This window comes from Giraffa tippelskirchi, chromosome 14 (assembly GCF_054371585.1).
Source record: "Giraffa tippelskirchi isolate mGirTip1 chromosome 14, T2T-mGirTip1v1.2.pri, whole genome shotgun sequence".
In the NCBI taxonomy this organism is placed as follows: Eukaryota; Metazoa; Chordata; class Mammalia; order Artiodactyla; family Giraffidae; genus Giraffa; species Giraffa tippelskirchi.
Window position 1 is genome coordinate 24610502 of NC_137288.1, and position 23720 is coordinate 24634221.

The 23720-nt window shown below is 37.8% G+C and overlaps 1 long non-coding RNA gene across 1 annotated transcript in view; it reads right to left on the reverse strand.

Moving 5' to 3' along the window:
* Positions 1-23720, reverse strand: part of LOC145534235 (uncharacterized) — a 191961-nt gene that overhangs the window by 153166 nt on the left and 15075 nt on the right. Inside the window, exon 2 of the long non-coding RNA XR_014074368.1 lies at positions 17447-17539. This is a non-coding gene — a long non-coding RNA (uncharacterized LOC145534235). The remainder of the gene's footprint in view (positions 1-17446; positions 17540-23720) is intronic.

The window sequence follows — 23720 nt, forward strand, 5'->3', positions numbered from 1 at the left end:
AGAGAAGGACACGATTGAGTGACTTTACTTTCACTTTTCATTTTCATGCATTGGAGAAGGAAATGGCAACCCACTCCAGTGTTCTTGTCTGGAGAATCCCAGGGATGGGGGAGCCTGGTGGGCTGCCGTCTATGGGGTCGCACAGAGTCGGACATGACTGAAGCAACTTAGCAACTTAGCAGCAGCAAAAGGACTTAGAAAAGTCTGTAAAATTCAGGATTTAAAGCAAGAACTATCATCTTCTGCTCTTCCCTTTGGGTATGCCCTTGGTCCTATTTTACTCTTCACAAACATCTATTTAACCTGGCTATCATCACTGCATCTACTGTCCAAAGAAAATAAGAGCCACAGACACTTCTCCTAGCCTATCAGTCAGTGAGCTGAAAAATAACAGGAGAAGAAGGTATCAAAGTATAGTAAGATGCGATTCTTATTTACATATTTATATTTTATATATTGAACAGATTAATGCTACAAAGTAGCATGTCTAGACCATCTTTCAGATGCCATCTAATATTAACTAAATCTGATTTTTAGAAATTTACTTTATCAAATGGTCAAGTTAGCCAGTATGAATTTGTCATCACAGCTAATTAGGTTTGTGAAAATATCTGACATTATATTTACAATCTGTTTATTTTTTCTGCTTCTGTTATGGACAAAATAAAGACAAGAGTTACTGACGGAGCTTTTTAAAAATACATGATCAGATGTTATGAGAAATTAAACAGAAAAATCACAATAGAGAAATAGAAAAAAAAATAAGAGAGAGAAATAAAGATGAGAAAGGAGAGCCTAAGGTCAAGAATATAATAGAGGTGATAATTAGAAATATTAAAATATTAAAAATATATTAATTCATTTTATAAAACTTTGTAAAAATTTTATTAATACATATATATATATAAAACATTATGTAAAAATTATGTAATACTTTGGCCACCTGATGCGAAGAGCCAACTCACTGGAAAAATCCCTGATGCTGGGAAAGATTCAGGGCAGGAAGGGAAGAGGGCAACAGAGGATGAGATGGTTGGATGATATCAGCAACTCAGTGGACATGAATATGAGCAAACTCCAGGAGATAGTGAAGGACAGGGAACCCTGGCTTGCTGCAGTCCATGGGGTCGCAAAGAGTCTGGTATGACTTAGCGACTGAATAATGATATAAAACTTTAAGATAATAGTTTCAAAAAGATAGATGATGTTGATAAACTTCTCAAAAGGTACAAAATTCTACAACTCTGTTCAATTAAAGAGATTAACTTGAAGAGCTCTATATTTGTTAAAGATATCAAATTGATAAAAGCCTCCTCACAAAGAAAACTCGTTTCAAATACCTTCCTGGTGAATATCTAACAATTATGAAGAAATAAAATACATTCTGTTGAAATTTTGAGTAAATAGAAAAAAAAATTAATAACAGAATAGGGAAGATGCTCAACAACTGTTATGAGGCCAATCATATCCTGACATCAAATGATGTATGTATAAAAGCGTTTCATTGATTTTTAAGGACAGAGACTGATAAAAAGTTAAGTGTCTATATGCTAGGATCTGACATATACAAAATATCAACATAGTAGAAAACTCTGCATTTATACAAGTAAAATAAGAACTTTTCTATATGCTGTATGAACTCTGCACAGTTGTATGCCATTTAAAGAGCCCCAGGCTTGCTAATGCAAGAAGCAAAGTACAGGACTGTGAATATATTATGAAAATATGTGTGTAACAACAACAAAAAACTATGGATAGGTATTCAACTTTGTTTCTGGATGCCTGTTTTTAATTTTAAAGAAATATTTTAACAAATGATGAGAAACCAAAAAAAAAAATTAGTTTATTCAGTGAAGATGGGAACCAAATGATGCAGAGTTATTTAGAATAAACTTACCTGAGCAAGTGATATTCAAGCTAGGATCTAGAGAATTTGTAGAAAATTGTCCGTTGGAAAGAAAGGAGAATTCTCTCAGGATGATGTTGAAACATTTGCAAAAGAGTGTGGAACAGAGAGCTTGGCACTGGTAAAACCCACCACAGCAGGTAGAGATCAAGAGAAGAAGTGACCAGGAATCAGGTCTGCTTAAATCTGGAAAACCCGTCACCAGCCTTTGTATATTCATGATTATTTTGCAGAGTGACATGATTCCTTTCCCAAGTTGAAATTCCACATTATGATTAACCTTATGATTTTGCAGCAGATGCCTTGATGGTTTTTATTAGGTTTTTTGAAGTAATAATAAGCGCAAATGAGCAATATTCTTATAGGCACTGAAAAGTCCCCAAACCAGATAGGAATCACTAGTTTCCACGGATACAACAAATACTTTAATGATTCTTTCCAAAGAGAAAAACAAATCTCTGTGTTCACAGAATGCTCAACTGGCAGATTCCTGAGAGTCTATCTGGCCCTGCAATCTCATCTCATGAGTAAAAATACTGTTTTAAGTTAAGATTTGCTCAAAGTTTCAGCTTTAGAACTGGAACAAGAACACACTGTTCATGATAATTAGTCTATTGTTCTTTGCTCTAGAACATTCCAAATTTCTAGAATTAGTTGGAAATTTTGTCAAATACATGATCAAGAAACATATAGTTACCATGTAGATCTACATAAAGTCTAAACAAAACATGCGTTGCCCCCTCAAATTAACTATCTTAAATTAAATGGAAATCAAATTTGTTTGTTTGGATAGAGTTTTATTCTCTGCTGCCGCTGCTGCTGCTAAGTCGCTTCAGTCGTGTCTGACTCTGTGTGACCCCATAGACGGCAGCCCACCAGGCTCCGCTGTCCCCGGGATTCCCCAGGCAAGAATAATGGAGTGGGTTGCCATTTCCTTCTCCAGTGCATGAGAGGGAAAAGTGAAAGTGAAGTCGCTCAGTCGTGTCCGACTCTCAGCGACCCCATGGACTGCACTCCACTAGGCTCCTCCATCCATGGGATTTTCCAGGCAAGAGTACTGGAGTGAGGTGCCATTGCCTCCTCAGGCTTTATTCTCTAGCAAATACAAATTGCCTCACCAATGAACACATGATCAGACACCCACATTCCTTTCCCAGGCACTGAATAATGAAGAATCATAATTTTTCTAACATAAATAGAATTTCATAAGAATTTCAGAAGTGAAATATTGACATCTACCTTTCACTAGTAGAAAGAATGTGAAGTATAAAAATATTCAGAATAACTTTTATAAAATACTTTATTTTAATTAGTGGGAAAATGGCTTGATATTTGAAATTTAACTTGACCTACTTTTTCACTATTAGAGAACAAAATTAGAAAAGCACAAAAACCAACTATGTCCGTATTTGGGTGATAAAGCTTTTGTTTTAAAGAGAGTATTTTTAATTTTTTTTTTTACATTTGATTTTTTTAACTTTTTATTTTATATTGGAATATAACCAGTTAACAGTGTTGTGATAATTTCAGGGACTCAGTCATACATATACATGTATCCATTCTCCTTCTCCAAAAAAGAGTCTTTATTTTTTTAATTCTAAAATGCTTTACAGAGTATTTTTGAAGTTCTTTAAAATACCTCTAGCTTAAAAGTTTTATGAATATCTTTGAACATAATAATGTAGATCTCACTAATTTGTTGAGATGCAAAAAAGTTTTATCAGTAATTATAATGTTATAGGGCAGTTAGCGGAGAAGGCAGTGGCACCCCACTCCAGTACTCTTGCCTGAAAAATCCCATGGACGGAGGGAGGAGCCTGGTAGGCTGCAGTCCACGGGGTCGCGAAGAGCCGGACACGATTGAGTGACTTCACTTTCACTTTTCCCTTTCATGCATTGGAGAAGGAAATGGCAACCCACTCCAGTGTTCTTGCCTGGAGAATCCCAGGGATGGCAGAGCCTGGTGGGCTGCCGTCTATGGGGTCGCACAGAGCCGGACACGACTGAAGCGGCTTAGCAGCAACAGCGGCAGCGGCAGGGCAGTTAGGTCACTCTTCAGGAAAGTAATTCAAATATGAGCACAGTATTCCAAATGATACCTGATGATCTGAAAGGTAAAAACTCAATCTTCAAAATCTTTTCAAATCAATCTTCCAAATTTTCTTCTATGTTCAATAATAAGTAAGTGGAGGCAAGAACAGTTACATGCTTCCTCTTCATTCTCTCTTTGCCCCAGACCTATTCATCTACAATTGACATATAAGAGCAACAAAAAATGGGAGTTATGTGGCATGATGGAAACGTTAGCTACCTCTATTGTGGCAATCAGTTTATCATACATAAGTATGAAATTAACATGATGTATGTGGTGACCCAAGGACATAAGAGCAGATAAAACCAAGACGGGTCTTGGAACGCAGGAATGGAAAAACCAGACCCTTATAGTCCTTCCCTCCCCCATGTTGTAACTATTAATGGATTCCAGGTCCTCCTGAGCAGTATAACCTGTCTCCCCTCCTACCCCATAGGGAGAAGGTATTTGCTTTAATCTCCCCCCCCCTCACCCAGTATATGTGCCTCTTCCAATAAGCAAATGACCCGCAAGACCCCATCCCACTCCTTATACCTTGGGTATAAAAGTGGACTAAGGACCCCGGTTCTCCCTTGAGCTGGCCCGTTGTTCTAACAGCATCTCCCACTCTAATAAACTTTATTTCCCTCTCATTCTGTCTCACGTCTGGAAATTCTTTTCCAACCTGCGCATGGACCACAGCATTTTTGGTGACCCATACGGGGCATGAACCACGACAATGTACAGTTCGCCATTCATTTTTCATAAAAATAAGATACTTTTCTGAAACTTATTTATATCAACTAAAAATCCTATCTTACTGTATTTATTATAAATTGAAACCATTATATTATAATCTCACAAATGAAAGGTAATCCCTTCACTAAAATGTAGCTATAAAATTTACCAAAAACATCTTTTTCACATGTATCACCAAATTTATACAAGTCATCATGAATTCAGCCTAATTTCAAAGTAAGTATGAAGATACATTGCAAAATCTAAATTACAAAAGTTTTTCCCCCAAATCTGAAATATATTACTTAAGATTAATGGTACTTACTGGTACAGGTCTAAACTCTAACCTTAAGTTGTAATTTAATGACTTAAGAAGACATTTCATATAATCACCATCATAAAGCATAAGCCTAAACCAAAGAGAAGCTGTTTACTGGAACTTCCTGAGCATCACCTGAAGTTGGAACACATTCTCTCCAATGTCATTCAAAGTATATATCTAAATTTTCAAGGCAACCAACTGTACAATGAAAAGGGAATACAGAATACTGCTTCTTAAGCATCAAGAATCAATTATCATCAGATTTTTTTATAAAGTGAATGCTATCTCAGTTTTTATAAAGATTGTCAATATCAAGCTGGATTCATTAGAGCTTATGTTGTTGTTGTTGTCATTGGTTTGTTATAGAATATGTGTATGTGTGTGCATGTGTGTGTATTTTAGTGTAACTGAGTTTGTCCTGTCAGAGATTTTGATTCAGAAGATCTCTCAATAGATATGGGAAGAGCTGTGTGTATTTTCCAAGTTAATCAAATAATTAACATCATCAGCTAAGATTAGAAAATTTGTTCTAAAATAAAAAGAAAATAAAATGTTCACGGTTATTCAAGTTTTTATTTGTAACTTTCTTGTGTAAATGAATACATCTGATTTGCTGAATAAGCACTTTTTCTTTACAAAAGAAACTTTCTCTTCCTGCCTTGTGTATTTGCTCAGTATACCTCTTTGGCTTGGAAAAGACAAGCTATTCTTTAGTAAATTAATAAGATCTTTTTGTAGGGATTTATCTACTTTCACTGAAAAACTTTTGAAATCCTGGAATATAAGTTATACAGAATACTGTGATTTGTATTTTAAATTGATTACTATAACATGTTTTCATTATAAGAATAAAACATAGAGGAAACACAGAGTAACTGCCAAAATTAATGCGAGGAGATAATGTGATACACTTACATCATGTAGTGCCATTAAGGACTCTAAAAATGAGCTAATATGTTTATGATCTTAAAATAGACTAATAAAATATCTACATCATGAATTTATTGTAGGGAATATGACATTATGTATTTGGGGTGGTTATAACAGTGTCAGAAAAATAGTAAAATCTCAATAAGTAGTTACTAAGAACCAGGAAATCATCACTGCATCAAGTGTAATTAAAGATAAAGCATGGATTTTTTAATAAGGAAAAAGCTCAAGAATAGAAACTAAAATTCCATTCAAACTGCCATTACTGCCCAGTTATGACTAGGTTTATCTATGAGCTATACAGAAGATAAAATACAAACTACAATATCCAAACAATTCTTTAATTCATCCCTCTTTCATTATTCTAGATAAAGAAAAAAGAAAGTACCATCAAGGCAAAATTAGGAAAATGGCTCGTGAGAAAATAAATGTAAGAAAATGGTGACCAAAGCTAATTAGAATATCAGTTGATCAAAAAAAGAACAACCAACAGCTCAAAAGTATCAGAGATATGAAAGAAAAATATTAATTTCCAATATACAAGTATTAGCAGAGAAGCAGGGTAGTTATCGTGGCAACAAGGACACTAGTAATAAAATATTTGGCTTCCATGATGGCAAAATGCATATGGCATATGCTTCTAGAATATGGGAATCTGGATGAGAACTTTCAACATCATTTTTCAATATGTCAGTTATATTTTATATTATGTTTATTTGCATGGCACTCAGGGTATTTTCATAAAAATAAAACATATCATGAATGTATTAGTAATATAATTACCACATAATGGGATGGGCTATTATGCAGCTTCCATGGTCCTGATTAACAACATACTGTTATCTCTTTCGTGTGCCTTATTTCTCTTTTTCGCTAAAGCAAAGATGAAATACTGCTTTTGGCAGGAAATATTTACTGTATTTGCCAAAATTACTCTTGGTAAACAGCAATTCAAGTAGCAAATATTTTTTTATGGATAATTAGTTGATTGAATGTCTGTGTGAATTAGAGGCTTTTTAATATTCATGACTAATTTATATCTATGAACATTTTACTAATTTCTGTTTTGTTTGAAATAATGATGCTACAGTAATGCAAAACCCAAATACTTAACATTAATAAACTCTAAATAATAAGTCAATGACAATTCTGTGATTAAGTATTACCCAAAGGTTCCTTGACAAAACAATATAATATGCAAAATACAAATACCACGGCTCAGATATAGAGATGTACAATCCATTATTTTCCTTATAAATTAGAAACTGTAGATGTAGAACCACCTTCATTATTTTCAATACTTTTTATAGAATAACTTGATTACAGAGATTTGTCTCTTTTTTTATTTTGGTAGCAGAACTCTCGTCTGTAGAATGGGTTTAAGTACTCATCTGAGAAAGATATATTATGTTGAGACAGACTTTCATTTGTTGGATTTACATATTACCTTACATGGATTTGTATTTAAACACTTACACCAAACTATTGCAATTGTTTACTTTTTTCCACTGATTTATAAGTTTTAAAGGACAGAGTATATTGTATTTTATTTTTGCTCATGTCTTCATTTCCTGGCTAGAACACAATGAAAGTTTTATATGAATAAACAAATAATAATTTGCTCTGAAATTCTAAACCTTCTCTCAAAGAGTCATAGAAGCAAAATGTTTAATTCAAAATTATCTAAGCACGGGATGATGAACTCGTATCATAATTACCCAATTTATTCTGGTGTTCTGCAAAATAATGTTTCCTGCTGTGAGCTTCATCTTTAAGATCCCTGCATCTCACATCTGATTATAATCATAGCTTCTCTGGCTACAACAACTAAAACTTTTTCACTGCTGCCTCAATCTGAAACAATTGCAGCAGAAATCCAAGGAGTTGTCCCTCATGGAGGCCAAATCTTTAGTCATTCCAGCTAAACAACCAGAAAGAACTTTTTGAAGAAATTGAGGAACTGGAAAGGTCAGCTCCACCTGAACACGATCTGTGTATGTGATCCATCGGACTCATGTCAGTGTCTACAGAAGGGACATTTCTCTAACAGAAAGCTTACAATGTGAAACATAAAACAGACCAACCATTTAAGTGAATATATTTTAAGGGGTTTTGTCAATTTTTGGACCTCATTAAAGCTACAAAATTACATAGTTTGAAAACAAAAAAACTCTTCTCATAATTTCTCCATTTTCACTTTCTCTATTAAATAAAATCACTTCATTACCACAGAGCAACTGACTCCAGACAATCAAAAAAAGGAAACTAGCATATACCATTAATCTAAACCTTGATATCTTATATTTTTGTAAAACAAAAAAGCAAATTTTTTTTTGAGATGTCTAAACAATTCTTTAGCTTTTGAAGTCATTATTACTACAAATGCATTGATCAAGAATAGAGATATGCCTAGTTACTCAAGTCAAACTCAACATCCATTGTACATGTTTTATGTTTTGGAAAATTTTATATACAAATATAGTAAGAATAATAAAGGACCTCTGTGGTGAGACTTTATTGATACAGAATTCTGCCTGAATGCTATAAAACCTTAGGTATTCAAATTTCTAATATGTCTTAATACTAAATTATAGTAAGAATGCTATAATTTAAGAAATGAAAGTCTAAAATATTCAGTTTGAGTCTCTGCTATTCCATACATTAGTATGCACACAAACGTTAGTACTGATCAAAACAGTATGGCACTGGCATAAAAACAGACACATAGATCAATGGAATAGAATAAAGATCCCAGAAATAAACCCACACATATACAATAAACTAAACTTTGACAAGGGCATCAAGAATACAAACCCAGAAAGGGCAGTCTTTAATGAACGGTGTTGGGAAAACTGGCTGTCCACATGAAAAAGACTGGATTCTGATGCTTTTCATATACCATGTGTGAGCGTGCTAAGTCACTTGTCATGTCCAACTCTTTGGGACCCAATGTGACCGTAGCCCGCCAGGCTCCTCTGTCCATGGGATTCTCCAGGCAAGAACATTGGAGTAGGTTGCTATATCCTCCTCCAGGGGATTTTCCCTGCTCAGGGATCAAACCCATGTCAGTTCCAGCTCCTGCGGCTCCTGAATTACAGGCAGATTCTTTACCACCGAGTCACTGGGGAATACCCCCATCTTATACCACACACAGAAATTAACTCAAAATGGATTAAAGATTTAAATGTAAGCTCTGAAACCATAAAGCTGCTGGAAGAAAACAGAGGAAAAGCGTCTTGCCAATATGGTTTTGTTGTCTGTGCTTTTGATACTACATCAAAAAACACAGGCAAGGAAAGCAACAATAAACAAGGAGGACTATATTAAACTAACAACACAGGGTTTACCATTCAAAATTTTTAAGGAACTCATAGCACCGCTAAGGAAGGAGGCCATTAGACTCAGGTGGCTCTAACCAGGTGGAAACCAACCTCAGCAAATTGAAATCTTCAAGATTGATAAATTAATTGAAGTGAAAGTCGCTCAGTCGTGTCCGACCCTTTGCGACCCCATGGACTATACACACCATGGAATTCTCCAGGCCAGAATACTGGAGTGGGTAGCCAGCCTGTCCCTTCTCCAGGGGATCTTCCCAGCCCAGGGATCAACCCAGTTCTACCTGCATTGCAGGCGGATTTTTACCAGCTAAGCCACAAAAATGAAAACCAATCACAAACAGCCAACTAGGCTTTTGGCTGCAGCCAATCACGTTCCTACTTTGCTTCCGCACTTTCTCTAAAAAGCCTCTCCTCCCTGGCGCCCTCCTAAGCAGTTAGTTTTGGACCACGTGATTTCAAAGCATTTTTCGTGAAAATAAACTCTTAAAAATTTGAATACGCCTCCGTTTATCATTTAACAGGTCTATCACCAGAGAAACAAGCCAAGGGGACCCCAGTGGCCCCCAGGTACCCGGAGCGATCGGGCGGCGGTACCTGCGGAGCCCGCGGAGCTCGGCCTCCTCGCTGCCTGCCCAGGTCGGGGCCGTCCCCGCCCCTCGGATCCCGGCCCTGGTTTAGTGGCTCCGCCGGAATCTGGATCAGACTGGGTCCAGCCCAAAACCCAGACCGGCCCAGATTCAGACAGGGTCGGAGTGAAACTTTGCTGGCTCCCTGTGAGCCGTAGGGGAATAAAACTTTCTCTTAAGGCTGAATAGCAGATAACTTGACCAAAGATGATCTGGAGTTACAGTGGCCACAGCGGAGAACTTGGAACCGAGATGAGCTTGACCGTTTAGGAGCAGCCCTTCCAGAAAAAAAGGGCCTCACCTGGGCATCACTGCGAAGGGTAGAGGGAAATTATTTTTCCTCTCCCACGATTTATCATGACCGAGACACGCAGGAACATCCCACTCACTGTGGGGCCTGCATACTACTTCCCCGGGAAAACTGGTGAAGCCTACAAAGGAAAGAATTCGTACCAAAGTCCGCTCTCCTAAACCTGTCTGGGTGCCTGGTTGAGAAGACGGGACTATAAAATGGAGTCTTGTCCGACTCTTGCGACCCCATGGACTGTAGCCCGCCAGGATCCTCTGTCCCTGGGATTCTCCAGGCAAGAAGACTGGAGTGGGTTGCCATTTCCTCCTCCAGGGGATCTTCCCGACCCAGGAATTGAACTCAGCTCTCCCACATTGCAGGCAGATGCTTTACCGACGAAGCTACCCAGGAAGCTTCTAAAATGGTGCAGCCCCTCTGGATAATATTAATCTTATGGATTATTGGTATTATTACTTATTAATAATATTAATGCTAATATAATAATATTAATAGTATTATCATTATATTATTGTTAATAATATTATTAATATTATGGAGGCGCCTCAAAAACTTTAAAGAACAACTAGTATATAATCCCACAATCCCATTTCTAGGTATATATCTGAAGGAAATCAATTCAGTATTTCACAGAGCTATTTGCGCCCCTATGTTCTTTGCAGCGTAATTCACAATAGCCAAGATACTGAAAGAGCCTGAGTATCTGTCACTAGATAAATAGGTAAACAACATGAAAATGTGAAATGTATATATATATATGTATATTATTGTTGTTTTCTCTCAGGTGGGTGGCGTGTCAGTTTCCCAAGAAGGCAAGCAAGGTGCAGTTGGAGCCCAGAGGGTACACTGTGTGTCTTGAGGGGTGTGTCTAGGGAGGAATGCTCCTCCTGATGGAGGAGTTGGGAGAGGATGGCTGGGATGCACCCAGCTTCGGGGCTGAGTCTGAAAACGCTACGTGAGGCCCGCATCACTGCAGCCACAACCACTCTTTGCAGAGGGAACCCTCGTGTGTGGAGATCTGCACGGTGTGGGGCTGAGGGGAGGGGAGTAGGGATGGGGTGGATGAGGCGGAGGCGAGGGCAGGGGCAGAGGGATCCTGGGATTTCTCAGAAGAGAGATTGCCTATCTACACCTGAATCAGGGGAAATGTCTATACCCTTAACAACATTATGAGCTGAGACTTGGAGGGACACGTACTTACCTGATCATCTCATCTTGGGATTTTAACCATTTGTATTTGCTTCTGGTCAGTTTCTGCTGCCTATGGTATGGAGGAACTCAAATCCTAAAAGATGATGCTGTGAAAGTGCTACACTCAATATGTCAGCAAATTTGGAAAACTCAAAAGTGGCCACAGGACTAGGAAAGGTCAGTTTTCATCCCAATCCCAAAGAAAGGCAATGCCAAAGAATGCTCAAACTACCACACAATTGCACTTGTCTCACACGCTGGTAAAGTAATGCTCAAAATTCTCCAAGCCAGGCTTCAGCAATACGTGAACCATGAACTTCCAGATGTTCAAGCTGGTTTTAGAAAAGGCAGAGGAACCAGAGATAAGTTGCCAACATCCACTGGATCATCGAAAAAGCAAGAGAGTTCCAGAAAAATGTCTATTTCTGCTTTATTGACTATGCCAAAGCCTTTGACTGTGTGGATCACAATAAACTGTGGAAAATTCTGAAAGAGATGGGAATACCAGACCACCTGACGTGCCTCTTGAGAAGTTTGTATGCAGGTCAGGAAGCAACAGTTACAACTGGACATGGAACAACAGACTGGTTCCAAATAGGAAAAGGAGAACGTCAAGGCTGTATATTGTCACCCTGCTTATTTAACTTAGATGCAGACTACATCATATGAAACGCTGGGCTGGAGGAACACAAGCTGGAATCAAGATTGCCAGGTGAAATATCAATAACCTCAGATATGCAGATGACATCACCCTTATGGCAGAAACTAGAAGAATTAAAGAGCCTCTTGATGAAAGTGAGAGAGGAGAGTGAAAAAGTTGGCTTAAAGCTCAACATTCAGAAAACTAAGATCATGGCATCCGATCCCATCACTTCGTGGCAAATAGATGGGGAAACAGTGGGAACAATGGCTGACTTTATTTTTCTGGGCTCCAAAATCACTGCAGATGGTGACTGCAGCCATAAAATTAAACGACGTTTGCTCCTTGGAAGGAAAGTTATGACCAACCTAGACAGCATATTAAAAAGCAGAGACATTATGTTGCCAACAAAGGTCCGTCTAGTCAAGGCTATGGTTTTTCCAGTAGTCAAGTATGGATGTGAGAGTCAGACTATAAAGAAAGCTGAGTGCTGAAGAATTGATGCTTTTGAACTGTGGTGTTGGAGAAGACTCTTGAGAGTCCCTTGGACTGCAAGGAGATCCAACCAGTCCATCCTAAAGGAGATCAATCCTGAGTTTCATTGGAAGGACTGATGTTGAAGCTGAAACTCCAATATTTTGGCCACCTCATGCGATGAGGTGACTCGTTGGAAAAGACCCTGATGCTGGGAAAGATTTAGGGCAGGAGGAGAAGGGGACGACAGAGCATGAGATGGTTAGATGGCATCACTGACTCAATGGACATCAGTTTAGGTGAACTCCGTGAGTTGGTGATGGACAGGGAGGCCTGGCGTGCTGCTGTTCATGGGGTCGCAAAGAGTGGGACACAACTGAGTGACTGAACTGAACTGATAGCAAGTAGTGGTCATGAAAAAGTGAAAGTCACTCAGTCGTGTACAACTATACAGTTTATGGAATTTTCCAGACCAGAATACTGGAGTGGGTAGCCTTTCCCTTCTCCAGTGGATCGTCCCAACTCAGGGATTGAAGCCAGATCTCCTGCATTGCGGGCAGATTCTTTACCAGCTGAGCCACAAGGGAAGCCCAAGAATACTGGAGTGGGTAGCCTACCCCTTCCCCAGTGGACTTTCCCAACCCAGGAATGGAACCGGACTCTCCTTCATTGCAGGTGGATTCCTTACCAACTGAACCATCAGGGAAGCCCTAATGGTCATGAGAAGACTGTATTGGTTTGGATCTAGTTTTTCCTTTGTCATCAGGTCAGACTCAGTGGTTTCTCTTAAGTTCGCACCCCTCAGGGTTCCAAAGCAATTCAAATCAATTTGTTGCCTTTTTGAAAATCAGGGCTTAAACAAAAATTGAAAATTACTATTGGCTGGTTCTCAGAGCATAAAATCTTTATAAAAAAGTTAAATCTAATGCTTTTTTTTTCCTATTTTTGTTACAAATAAAATCCATGTAAATACTAGTATATCCAAAGGTAAAAGTCACCTAAAATTCTACTTTGTGCAATACTGGAGGTAAAGAATCTTCTTGTTTGGGCAGAAAAGAAGAGGCGTATCTATATCAAATGCTATCTAAGATGAATGCCTTAGTTTTTCAAAAATTCTTCCCTCTACATTTGTTTCTTTTTTCACTATAAAATACCTCCCATTGAAGCAGGACTTGAATTTTAAAGGTTTCCAATGGATTTTTCATGAACTTTAATGTTCATTAAAAGCATCAGTTCAAACCAACTCAAATGAACTCCTGTAGTATAATTATTTTTGGTTTTAAAAGTGCTCCACCAGAAATTTTATCCCCATACTCCTGGAAGAAGACATGTATGACTTCTATTTACTCGCTAATACAAAATGAAAATTAGAATCAAAATTCTTTAAGTGAAGAGCACTGTTGCTCCACAGCTTGTTAGGGCAAAGTCTTATTGATAATATTAGTCACTATATTTTAGGTAACAGATTTACAAAACTCTTAAAGTGCTCTATACTTGTAAACTACACATGAAAAAGTATTTCTATGGGCATATTTACATTGTGTATATGCCAGTATATGTGTGTGTACATATGTTGCTATTTACATTTTTATGTACTTGACAAATAGCCTACTGAAGACACTGCTTCTAGATTTATCTTGTTTCAGGATTGCATCAGGAACAATAGATATCTAATTATTATGCTCTGCATCCTCAACGTTTATAATTGGTTTCCTTTGGTAGTTGATTACACATACCTAGAAAAAACGAAGGCTATTCTTATATATATGTATTTGCTTTAGTTTTGTCAATTGTTGTCAAAGGACATGTTTCAATATAATAATTATTAATTATATATCCAAACACAGATTTCCATGGTTATTTTAGCAAGCATTGAATGATTTGCTTAGTTCTAATTGTTTTAACAAAATTGATTCAGTTAATATATCCTTTGTTATTGTTTTTTATTGTTAGGCATTTATTTGAAAATAAAATGAACTCTAGGAAATTGATTTCAGCTTCAAGAGAAGAAAAGTACCTGATATTCAGACTGAGAAAAAGAAAATTAAATTGAAAGAACCATTTTGAAGGCAAAGCTCAAGCCTTTAAATTCCCATTTATAATCCATTATTTTTATAACCCTACACCTCTTTAATGATTCTGAGTAACAGTCTATGAATTTTGCCTGAAATCAGCTCAAATGCTTTTCACATTTGAGACATATTTTACAACAATAAGACTCAGTTAAACATATTTAACCACTAATCTATATGACAATGTACACTGACCATTAAGTAGATCCCAGATAAAATCTAGAGTTGATTTTTACTTTAATCAAGAGACTCTATAAAGCCCCGGATTAAATACAATTAGATTAAACATAACTAGTTATTAATAAGGAGTAAGGACAAGTAAGAATAAATTATTAAGGAGAGAGAGAAACAGACAGAGATAGAATTCTTTTACATTCCAAAGAAAGGCTGAATTTCAATAAAGGTAAGTAAAGTGTAATGTAGCAAGAATTCTTCACAGACCTTTTAGCATTCGAATTATAGCATGCATGCTGCATCGTGCAATTTTACAAGCCTGAAAAATAGTAACGCTAATGGCCCAGCATCTTTAAAAATCATAAGTCTGCAAAATGATTTCACTTGCCATGCATATTGAATATTAATAATATGCAAGTAGTTGCGTTTATTAACCTTTTACATTAATGGTCAGAAATGAAACATGCTGAGAACAATTGCACGACAGAAGGGGAAAATGTTTCCGACGACTATTGGGTTTCATTTGACAGTTAATAAAAACCATCAAGTACATCTTATGTTAGATTAGCCGAGATCTGGATTCCATATGACAAGTCATTATTATTAAAGGCAAATGGAGGGTATTTTCAAATACACCCTGGAGTGAGGTAGACTAAAATATGATGGTGCACTCTTGAATGTCAAGGACATTCTGTGCAGTGTGTAATAGAAAGCTACAAGTAATGTGCAGTTTGGGAACTATTTCATGTTCCTCTGAAGACCTCAAAGCATCACACTGAATATTTTATTGGAGTCTGTCACCCTCTGCCATAGGTTCAAGTGCATAACAAATATTTATGGACAGTCATGGTTTTGATGACGGAGATAATGTGTCAGCGAGAACCTCTTCATTACACTTAGCATATGAGGAAGTGTATAATGTCTGACTCTTCCTGTTTCCCCTTCTTTTTCTTTCATTTAAAAATAATCAGTCAAGATTTATATAATCCGTAAGTCATTCCAGTTAGAAAATCAGAGTCATAAATGCCTGAATGATTTTTCATCATGTGGTAAGTGATAAGCTGGCTAATTATGCCTTCCTAAATGTCAGCTATACTTATTAGGAAGTAGAAAGACCATTGAGAGTAGGAAAATTTTATTTTAAGACTATTAAACTTTTAAAGTATGCAAATACTGGTAACCTCAGAAATAAGTACTTTGTCACAATATAGAAAATCTAAAATTTGACTAGGAAAAAATGTTATTGTTCAGTGTGAGAATTCTTTTGTGTAATAAAAGCAAAAACTTGGAATCAGAAGACCTGAATTCAGCTATGTTCTCTGTGGGCAGTGTGCCTGCTAAGTTGCTTCAGTCGTGTCCAACTCTTTGTGACCCCGCGGACTGTAGGCCACTAGGTTCCACTGTCCAAGGGATTCTCCAGCAACAGTACTGGAGTGGGTTGCCATGCCCTCCTCCAGGGGATCTCCCCAACCCAGGGATCAAACCTGTGTCTCTTTACATGCCCTGCTTAGCAGCAGATTCTTTACCACTAGCACCATCTGGCCTGTTATTTAATAGATTAACCTAAGTAAATGGCTTAACCTTGCTGAACCTCTGCTTTCTCAATTAATCTTAATCCAACCCATGTCACAATGTTGTGTCCAGAATTACATGTAAATAAAAAGTTTTCTAAACTGTGAAAAAGTTCAGGAAATGCAATACACTGCTATTAACAATTGCAATTTAAATAGTAACAGAGCGCTGATCATTACTCACCTGAGGACCTGGTGGGGGATTAGGGGAAAAGGAGTGCATTACAAATTAAAAGGGGAATAAAAAAACTTTGGGGACCGTGTACATGTTCATTGTCTTGATGTAGTGATGGTTTCTTGGGTGTAGACATATGACAAAGCTCATGGTACACATTATTTGTAGTTTATATGTCAATTGTATCACAATAAATCTGTTTGTTTTTTTTTTAATACAAGGGTTACTACCATTACAAGGAAAAAATGAAAGGGTTTCATAAATATCACATTGCACAAAAGATGGGTAGAAAAAATATGCAGTATTCTTAATTCACGTGCAGTTCAAAAACAGGCAAAAAATTATACAATTTTGGAAGTCAAGATAATGAATACTGTTAAGAGAGTGGGAAGAAGCAATAATTGAGCAGGAGCAAAAAAAAGATAATCAGTATTGAACATATTATATGTCCTTACCTGGGGTGTTGTTACATGAGTTATGTTTGTGATAACACATGGTTTATATTTGTGATAACATGGTAATGTGTGCATATTTATTTTCATGAATTATACTAGAAAGATTAATTACATTATATAATTAAAAAATCATTTAAGAAAGGAATGCTTTGTGAGCAAGGAGGGTCACTTGAGTTGAAACTTGTTGACCACTAGTTTTCATAGTTTACCAACTAGTTGAACTGAATTATTTACCTGGAGAAGTAAAGGTCTCTATGCCCATGGGAATATATCTAAGCATTTCAGTTCTAAAGTTTCTACTAAGTCATTAAATAATAAGAGACTCCTCTCTCCCACACAGCATATTTTAGAACAAAACAACATATCATCTAGTAAGCTTATAAGTCTGTGCTCTCCACAAAAAAGGAATCAACACAATACATACACGTAGATTTATTATAAGGGGTTGACTCACACGGTTATAGAGGCTGAAAGGTCCCCAAATCCACAGTTGGCAAGCTGTACATTCAGGAGTGTTGGTGCTAATAGTTCCAGTCTGAGCCCAAATGCCTGTGAACCAGGAGAGGCAATGGTGTTAATTCTGGTCTGAGTCCAAGTCCAAAGGCAGGAGAAGATGGCTGTCTCAGCTTGAGTTTAAAAGCAATCAGTCAAATTCTACATTTCAACGGGTTATCCCCTGTTAAGATATTCAAATCATTTAAAATTTGATTTTTATTTATTTATCTTTTTCCCTGGTCAGGCAGAAAAAAACACACGTTCTCTCTTACTCAGCCTTTTTGTTGTATGGAGGTCCTGGATGCATTAGGTGAGGCCCACCTGCATTGGAGAGGGCAGTCTGCTTTACAGTCCCCTGATTCAATGCTAATCTCACCCAGAAACACCCTCACAGACACAGCCAGAAAAAATGTTTAACCAAATATCTGAGCACCCCAATATCTATGAACCAACTATCTGGGCTAAGGACCAGTCAAGTTGACACACAAAATTTAGCCATCACAAGAAGAAAGGGCAAAAGGTCAGAGGAATTTGAGATAAAGCAATGAAATGGCATAAAGAGAGTTCAGGGCCAAATAGAATGGACCAAGCTGAATGGAATCAACTGGGGTATGATTTAGTGTCTCCAGCTGTGAGTCCCAAAGACCTTGGATCTTTCTTAATTTCTTCTTGTAAATCATACCAGTTTCATCACCAGACCTGCCCATACTACTTAAATATTGCTGAATACCTTCCTGCTACAATTCTGCTACCAACAGTCTGATTCAATTTGCCATCAGACACCCATTGGACCCACTTCCTGAGCCTCTGACCTGGTTTTCCCACATGACTCCTGCTGCTCCAGTTTCCAACTATCAGCCAGACTGATTTTTGTAACACATATATTGGATCAATTAAAGTAATTGCTGCCAGTTTTCCATTGTACTTAGAATAACATCAATGTCCTATGGGGGGGGGGCTGTGTAAATTGGATGGCCCCCACCTTCCTCTCAGGCCCCGTATTATACTCAGAGGCTGAAGCTGAAACTCCAATACTTTGGCCACCTCATGCGAAGAACTGATTCATTGGAAAAGACCCTGATGCTGGGAAAGATTGAAGCTGGAAGGAGAAGGGATGACAGAGGATGAGATGGTTGGATGGCATCACCAACTCAATGGACATGGGTTTGAGTAAGCTCCAGGAGTTGGTGATGGACAGGGAGGCCTGGTGTGCTGCAGCCCATGGGGTCGCAAAGAGTCGGACACAACTGAGCGACTGATGTGACTGAACTTGCTCTCTCCATGTCAATATTAGCCTTCTCTTTTTATGGGGAGATTCTGCAAATTCTTGCCTTTCAGAGCAGTCCACAAACTGTGCTCCTTCCATGGAATGCTCTTGAGTTATTCATCACTAAGATGACTCCTTCATATCCTTAAAAGCTCAGCTTTAATATTACCTTTCAGAGAGAATACCTATGTCAACCTTTTCCAAAGGGGACATAGCTCACAGTTTTGACTGATCACTAGGAGTTACACAGTATTTATAAAAGGTGTTAATCATTCCAAATCATCACTTTCTTCCATTGTTAGTTTTTTCTGTACCTGTTTGTAGCCAATTTGGATAGGTAAAAGTAGATGAAAAAAATTAAGGAACACTTGTGTTATCTCTCCTCTCTCTGTACTAAGCACTAACTTTGGCAACAATAGTAATATTTCACTATTAATATGAATATCTTGATATCATAGTATACTCATAAATAAAATGTTGAATTTTGATTTTCTTTATGATTTGAAATTTTATGTATATTTTACTGGTGACTAGTATTTATTGGTATCACTTTCATTCCATAATTGAGTATGAATTAACTTTGATATATGTTATTCTAGTAATTTCTCTGATGAACTAAAATCCAGATGGGGGAAATAGCAGAAAATGAGTCTGGCTATCTATTTGAAGGTGTAATTATTATCTAAATGTCTAAATGAGCTATTCATCGAAAGTGCCTCCCTGAAGCTGCTGCTTCCAAAATGTGCTGAAAAGAGTAGGAGGTAGATATACATTGAGGTGTAACACTCCTACCATTAAAAACTCATCTGTACACACTTCAAACTCAAGGCTTTTCTTAATTCTCTACATAAAACCATGAACACATTGAAGCTGCTTGTTACCAACTGTGAATCAGAAATTTAAGCAGGTTGATTTATTTCAAGGATGTATAAAGACAAAAAAGATGCATATGGGAATAATTGTTTATGGATCAGCAATTCAATATGAAAGAGAAAAAGGACTCTTAAGGAGCGAGTTATGGTGGAAAACAAATAAAAAGAACTGCTATGCATAGATATAGATATAATTACATGTATAGTGTGACTTGGGTGTCCCAGGTGACTCAGTACCAAAACAGGAGTCACAGGAGACACACATTCGACCCTTGAGTTGGAAAGATTCCTTGGAGGAGGAAATGGCAACCCACTCCAGTATTCTTGCCTGGAGAATCCTGTGCACAGAGGAGCCTGGTGGGCTATAGACCATGGGGTTGCAAAGAGTCGGACACCACTGGAAGTGATCAGGTCCACATAGTGTGACTCATTCCAATGCTGGTTATATGTCGACACTGGGGGACATACTTGAGTGATAAGGATCTACTGAATCTTATATTTTAATTGTGGCCAAGGTAATATATAGAAAAGGGCAAAGAGTGTATGCCAGTTTATAGTGACAAAATATATATAATTGCCCCGAGAGAGGGGAAGAGTTGAAGGCTGGACTGTGTGAATGAATAGGAGTACTCTAAGAAGTGCAACTTCTTCTGAAGTCTAAGATGACATGCTGCTTCCTGTCTCTGAATCAGAAGAGGAGCTTTCACTAGTTTAGCTTTAAAAACATTCAGTCAGTTAGAGCATAACAGCCTTTTATAATATTTATCTCTGTGTTATAGAAATGATTTGAGTTTTTGATTTCACAATGCCCCTGTATTTTTATACTTGCCGTTACAAGTAATCTATTTTGTAGCATTCCATATAAATAATAAGCTGTAACTTTAAATTCATTGTTTCCCATTCTTGAGTTACAAGTTCTTTTAATTTGTTGATGAAAATTGATGGATCAAAATGGAATTTTGATGGTAAAGCCTCAGGTCATAAAATGCTTCATTAACATATCACATAGAATAGCACTTTCAATTTCTGCATTATTCTAAAATGTAACTGAGTTTATAACAACATTATTCTTTGCTGTGATGGAAGTAGCACAGTACATTGATTAGCATGATTGTGGATTGATTAGATTTCATTTTACATCGATGAGTCAAAAGGGAAAAGCAAAGGAAACTGTGCTGACTCTGAATTTTTGAAACGGCAAGTGAAACAGTCTCTGTTAACCAAGCAGTACTGAAAGTCATTTCTTATTCCCTAAAAGTCCATTCTAAACTCTATATTGTAAGTACCATAGGATAGTGAACCCCTAGTAAAATAAAGCAATAAAACTTGAATACCTCAACTAGAGTGATTTGGGGAGGATTACCTCAAAGGAAAATAAAAGTTATTCCCCACAGGAAAATAATGCATCAGCATTCACCATGAGATACCAGAAAGTTTGCCAGGAGTGATATAGAAATCAGAACAGCGAGATTATATCTGATGTTTTGATGATCACCAGCAAATCTATATGAGTTCAGGGCTACTCCAGTTTACACGTGTACATTCAGCAACCGATTCTTGAATACCGATGTGTGCCAGGCACTCTGTTGGCCTCTGAGGATACAATGAAGAGCAAGATTTTCTTCCTAGAACATTTTTTCATAGTCTGGTATGACTTACTTTCTCAGCAACAATAGATCACTTCTTTTTCTATTCCTTTGTTCTCCTTTGGTTTCAAGGTCATAGCACTGTCTTATTTTCCTTTTTAATCTCTCCAACTTTTTTGTTACAACCTCAGTAAATATTTTCTTTTCCCCTAATTTTAGAGTTTTCAGAGATTCTGCCTCAGAATAGCTCCCAACAGTCAAATATAAAGAGATGAATCCTGATCTGTGTCTCAGGATCTTATTTACTTTTGATATCTTTACCCAGACACAAGACTTACTGGCATTCCAAAAAAACTTGTCCTTTCGAGTTAGTTTTATAACTGGCATCATAACTTTGCTTTCACTTAGTTTCAGATCTTTGGAATCAACTTTGAGTCCCCGCCCCACCTTGTATTACTTGTAACTAATTATCAGTCATGGCAGATACTATCTAATTTCCCTCCTCAGAGACTCTGTTCTAATCAGCTGTTAAATATTCTTGCTTCAGTCTATGGCATGATAAAATATTAGCTCTTTTTTACACATGTTTTTTCCTTTCCACTTTAAATTCAAACATCTCAACTCTTCATTTTTAAAGCACAACTTTTCATATCACTTCCACATACTCTTAAAATACATTAAAAATAATAAAACTCCTGAGAGTGACCCACTGTCTCCTGAAATAAGTGGCTTTCCTCACAGCATGTAAGACACCCTATAATATAGTTACTCAGTGTTTCCCAAGTCATATATCAAGAGCTGTGACGAGCCTGAAATTTTACCCTGATTTTAGTGCAAGTGTTAAGGATGCCAGAGAAACACCTAAGACTTCTGCATCAGACAAAGGACTGTATTACCCAGGGCACAGCAGGAGCATGGACTTCTTGTCCCTCCTCCCTTTCAAGTCCCTAGGACATTGTGGAGCTGCCCAGCTGGGTGTTGTACACACAGGGGACTCGCAGCTGAGAAACTCTGAGTTTAAGGAATCTTGCACTACTGCAAGAGGAAATTTTGCTAGCAAACCTGCTCATCATTTGTTCCTTCCTTCTATATCTAGCTGGGAGTCCCTATAAGCCAATTCTAACTAGAAGTCTGAGGATATGGGAGCCTACTGATACAAGCCACACAGATCCATCTCCCAATAAATCCATAGGTGATAGTGTTGGCAGAGCATTGCAGGCAATTCATACAAAACATATCCTTCTACTACCATCAGATGATCAGCTCATAATCTTGGAATGGTGAATAGTGGCTCAGCTGTTGGCAGTGGGAGTAGACAAATTAGCTGGGTGAGAAGACTTTTTTTTTTTTAGTCCATTCATACCATGCATAGTTTTCATCTGTGCTGTTATTTCTAGTCAAGGCTATGGTTTTTCCAGTGGTCACGTATGGATGTGAGAGTTGGACTGTAAAGAAAGCTAATCGCTGGAGAATTGATGCTTTTGAACTGTGGTGTTGGAGAAGACTGTTGAGAGTCCCTTGGATTGCAAGGAGATCCCACCAGTACATCCTAAAGGAAATCGGTCCTGGGTGTTCATTGGAAGGTCTGATGTTGAAGCTGAAACTCCAATACTTTGGCCACCTGATGCGAAGAGCTAACTCATTTGAAAAGACCCTGATGCTGGGAAGGATTGAAGGCCGGAGGAGAAGGGGATGACAGAGGATGAGATGGTTGGATGGCATCACCGACTCAATGGACATGAGTTTGGGTAAATTCCAGGAGTTGATGATGGACAGGGAGGTCTGGCGTGCTGGGATTCATGTGGTCGCAAAAAGTCGGACACAACTGAGTGACTGAACTGAACTGAACTGTGCTGCTGTTGCCGTTTTATAAGTGGACCCGTTGGGCAAATGTTGGGTTCATTTGGCAAAGCTACTGACTGAAATTCACAGAAGTCACCATGTCCCTGACTGTTGTGAGCATCCACTGCTGTCAATATTCTGAGTGTCATTTTTTTGAAACATGAATATTTCTCATGAGGTATTCCTTGGTGGCTCATATGGTAAAGAGTCTGCCTGCAATGTGGGAGACCTGGGTTCCATCCCTGGGTCGGGAAGATCCCCTGGAGAAGGAAATGGCAACCCACTCCAGTATTCTTGCCTGGAAAATCCCATGGATGGAGGAGTCTGGCTGGCTACAGTCCATGGGGTAGCAAAGAGTTGGACACGACTGAGAGACTGCTCTTTATTTCTCACACTGTCTTGTTCCAGAAAGTCATCACACCTGTTCCCCATCTCCCAATCACCAATTTTCCTAGGCCCTTGACTCTCCTGCCAATCAGTAGTCATTATCCATTAGTCAGTCTACTATTGATCTGTGACTTAGATTGTTCTTTCACACAAAGTGCACAGCCAGGTGTACCTGTTAAAATTCTATCCACTGGGAGAATAGTCCTACATCATTGTTTCTTGAGGCTATTCTTTATTAAAATAAGATGCAGAGCTGTCTACTTACCAACATATAGTGCAGA